Raw genomic sequence first — 4,161 nt, forward strand, 5'->3', positions numbered from 1 at the left:
GTCGGTCTCTTCTCCCAAGTAACAAGTGATAGGACGAGAGGAAATGAGGGACTTGATGGCCAGGGGAGGTTTAGATTGGACATGAGGAAAAATGTCTTTACTGAAAGAGTGGTGAAACATTGGAACAGGCTGCCCAGGGAAGTGGTTGAGTCACCATCCCTGGAGGTATTTAAAAGACGAGTAGATGAGGCGCTTAGGGACATGGTTTAGTGGGCATGGTGGTGTTGGATCGATGGTTGGACTCGATGATCTTAGAGGTCTTTTCCAACGTCAATGATTCTATGGTTCTATGATTCTATTAGTCATTTCATCTAACGGTTGGACTGCTCTGTCTTTCTTGCTCCCTAAAGCAGTGAAGTGCACAGTGGAGATGAACTCATGGTGCTCCAGAGCTCCCAGGGCTTGACCAAGTCATTGCTGGGGGTGATGTGTGTGGTAGGAGAACATGTCGAGTCTACCAAAGGCAGGAAGGGGGAGACCTGCTCTCACAGGCATGTCCTGGTAGAGCAACTCGTACTTTGGTGAGTCATCTGCACTACTCATATCTGCCGGGAGTGGTTTCTGTGGGCAGCTGGCACCACCAGGGATTGTGGAATTTTCATCCATTTTCATGGAGGCAGTAGGTTGATGTAAAGTGAGTGGTGGTGCCAAATGTCTTCCAAGAGTTGACCCTACAGATATAGTAGTGGTCCCAGTTCTGCAGACCATTTTTTTAGCTTGTAAAGGGGGCTTATCCAACACTCGTGAGAAAACATTTGCTTGGCAGGCATAATCCAGTGACCTTCCTGTCCCTCCTCCAGCTCCAAGGAGCAGGCAGCAAAGAGAGACCCCGTGATTTGATGCAAACCTCAAAGCTTTGCAGTGTATTTGCAAAGCAACTGCTGTGCTGCTGAACCCATTTCACTGAATAAAAGGCCCGTAAGGAACATCTCAGGCCTATTTGCTTTGGATTTATAATGACGTCTCAGCAAGTTAACCCGGCTTTTGAAAAAATTTCCCCCGTGTTGGAGTCTGCAGAGTAGGGGAAGGGGGGACGATGAAAACATTTAAAGGAAGCCCTGTGGGGATGACTCCAGATTTAAGCCCTCATAAAATGCAACTGGTTTTCCAGAACACGCAGAGCCAGATTATTGTGGCAGCAAATAGGAGGTGAGGGGGAATCGGTCAAGTGGAATTGTCTTAATGGCCACTAGAAAAGTAACTGCTGTGTAAATGTTATAAAACACATTAGCAAGCTGGATGCTGCTGTTTTGACAAGCCGCATGTGTAAAAGTGAGAAGAAATCCTTGCAGCACCTTGTTTGCAGCATCCAAGTTCTCAGAGGGTGTTTTGTGACTTAATCCCCATCACATTGTGCTGACGCTGGGACGTGCACCTACCCTGTGTGCTGGGGATCCCCAGCAGGGACTTCTACTGCCATTCCTTATTCCATGCTCCATCAAAGCTCATTTGTGCAGTCTAACATCAAAGATATCATTTCCATGATGTTGCAATACTTACTTGATTTAATAATGAATAGCAAACATGTTTCTTGCCCTAATTTGAGATATCAGATTATTAGAGCAACTTCAGAGTCAAGGAGAGAAATGTTTTCACTGGTTAAAACAAGTTGCCCCACAAGTAGTTGGGATTGGGATACTTGATTTCCTTTTCTTTTCCCTTGCTCCTGTGCCTAGAGAAATGCAATTTCTGACCAAAACTTCTCCTGAGGTTGGGTACAGTCCCAACAGCACTTTCCAGCATGGGCTCGCTGGTGCTTGACAGCCCAGATGAATTCCTGCTGCAGCCATCCAGTGAGACATTAACAGGATCTCCTCTCCCAGCCATCTATTTTCACACAGTTTGTAGGACTGTAACACATTTGAAACTTTTCCCACTTTATCAAATATGCTGGAAATTAATTGACAGGTTCAAAGGCTACTGAGAGGAATGGAAAGCCAATTTTTTAGATTTTCCAAACTGAATGGGCCAAAAAATAGGAAACTCTGCTGAACGCTCACCATCAACATTGAATTATTTCCAACCAAGCCTCCATTCAGCTGAGGAGGGAAATCTAATAGAAGCGTCACTCCGGCATACATCAGGGACTGCAGCATTTGCTCTTGCCCGTGACAGCCAGGGAGCGGAGCTAATAGGAGAAGCTGCCGGGTGGAGAGTGCTGCAGTTGGACATCCATACAGTCTGTTGGGGTTTGGAAGACCTCCGTGACAGCCCTCCTGCATGATCAGCCCCCACAGAGGGATTTAAAGCATCCCATCCCCAATCCATTGCTGCCAAACCTGGGCTTTTAGCTAAGATTTTTATCCACAATGTGCCCTAGATCTTCAGCTTCTGCTGGTGAACATGTGGCTTATCACAGACCTTTCTCTGGCAGAGCTCCTCAAACCATGGCCACGGGCTTTCAACAGTCCAACACGTTGTAAAGTGCAGGTGTATCACAATGCTTCCCAGGGGCTGTGAAGGAAAGCCTAAATCAGGCATGACAATACTGTGCACAAGTCACCTTTCACCCAGGTCCCCAGCGGGTCCCCAGCATGGCCTGGAGCTGACCTCATAGCATGGAGTCAGACCCCCATTCCCTGCATGGAAATAGGTTTCCAGCCTGTTCATGGATGTTGATCCCTCTGCTTTGCCCTGTATAATTGGACCTATAGCAGAAACATGGTTGTCTCTCGGGGCTCAGATACCCTGCATGATCCCAGATCACAGCCTTCTCCAGATGCTGGCTGCAACTGGAGCTGGAAGTTTCCCACTGACAGCTGGAGGAGGGCAGGTAGGGGTGCATGTTTAGCTCTGTGTCCCACTCCCCCCAAAGTGGTTGCATCCTCTGATCCTCCAGCCTTCCCCCTGGGTTCACACAAGTGCCACATCTACGATACGAAGAAAAAAATCATATTTCTAACAGCTCTGCTGGCACCCTTTGGGCTTTCACGAGCGAGGCTTTGATCGACATGGCACACCAGCGGGCTCCGTGCCAGGCTGATGAGAACCGAGGAGATTGTAATGAGATTCCTTTTGTAATTCTTGTCAAGGCGCAAAACCAGCGAGCCTCAGTAAATCAGCGAAGCCTTTCGTGTTTCCCATCTTGATGGAAACATCAGTAGTGAGACACTTGGTGCTAAATTGTCTGCTCGTTGGCAGGTATCCAGTCCTGAGAGCAAGACGAGGGTAGAGGGAAATAGGGGAGAGTAGTGCATGGGATGAGACTCTTCCTCCAGCCTTGAGGGCCAGATCCAGCCATGCGGTGGTCTGATGGGGCGCATGCTTGTAGAAGGAAAGTGCCCTGCAGGTAAACTCATACCTGTGGGGCTCTTTGAGCTGACAGCACCAGAAAGAGAGACCCAGGAGCTCGACCCAGGGAGGGATGCAGGGAAAGAGCAATGCCCTTTGCGTCGGTGATCACAAGGCAGTTCCCCACCTTTTTTTCTTGTCCTGGGGCATCACAGTCACAGCAAAAAGCAGAGGTCTCTAATATCAGCACCATGTTTTCTTAGTGTTTAGGAATTACTATATATATAAAAAAAAGGCAGGAAAGAGAGGTGAGGACTAGGGTTTGAGGAGGAGTCAGGTCCTCCGGACCCTGAAAGTGGTTCATAGAGTGGCTGCCTTGCCCCGAGGGCATTGCAGATCCGTATCTTCAACCTAGCTCTGCTACTAGTCCCATAACAGCAGGATGGGACCTCTGGCCACTGCTTGATGAATAGCACCTGTGGGGCCCAAACCTACATGGTCAAGTGCCTTGAGGCTGTCATCGCAGCCAATGTGATGGTTCAGATACTGCTGGGCTTTCTCAGAGCTGTGAACTCAACTCCTTTCAGTCCTCTCACCTACCCCAGTCTTGTTTGTTGAATTATTTAGGTCTCCTTGCTAAGATTTAAAACATCTCGTCGTTAGCCTGGTAAAAAATGTACCTAGTTAGCGACATCTATCCTGCCTGGATCCATTTCAGGTATGTCTAGCGGTGATGGATGTGGAGACTGGGAAGGCTTTTCTCCTCCCTCTCTCCAGCCCCAGCCTTGCATATTCCCTGCTAGAGGATGCTGTTCCAGAGACTTTATTTATTTACCTTTGAGAGGCTGTGCATCTTCTCCTGCTGAAATCCCACCAGATTTATGAGCCATCCAGCCCCTGAGCTTGGCTGCCTGGATCAGCATCCTCAGA

Source organism: Aptenodytes forsteri, unplaced genomic scaffold, assembly GCF_000699145.1.
Source record: "Aptenodytes forsteri isolate BGI_AS27 unplaced genomic scaffold, ASM69914v1 Scaffold361, whole genome shotgun sequence".
Classification (NCBI taxonomy): domain Eukaryota; kingdom Metazoa; phylum Chordata; class Aves; order Sphenisciformes; family Spheniscidae; genus Aptenodytes; species Aptenodytes forsteri.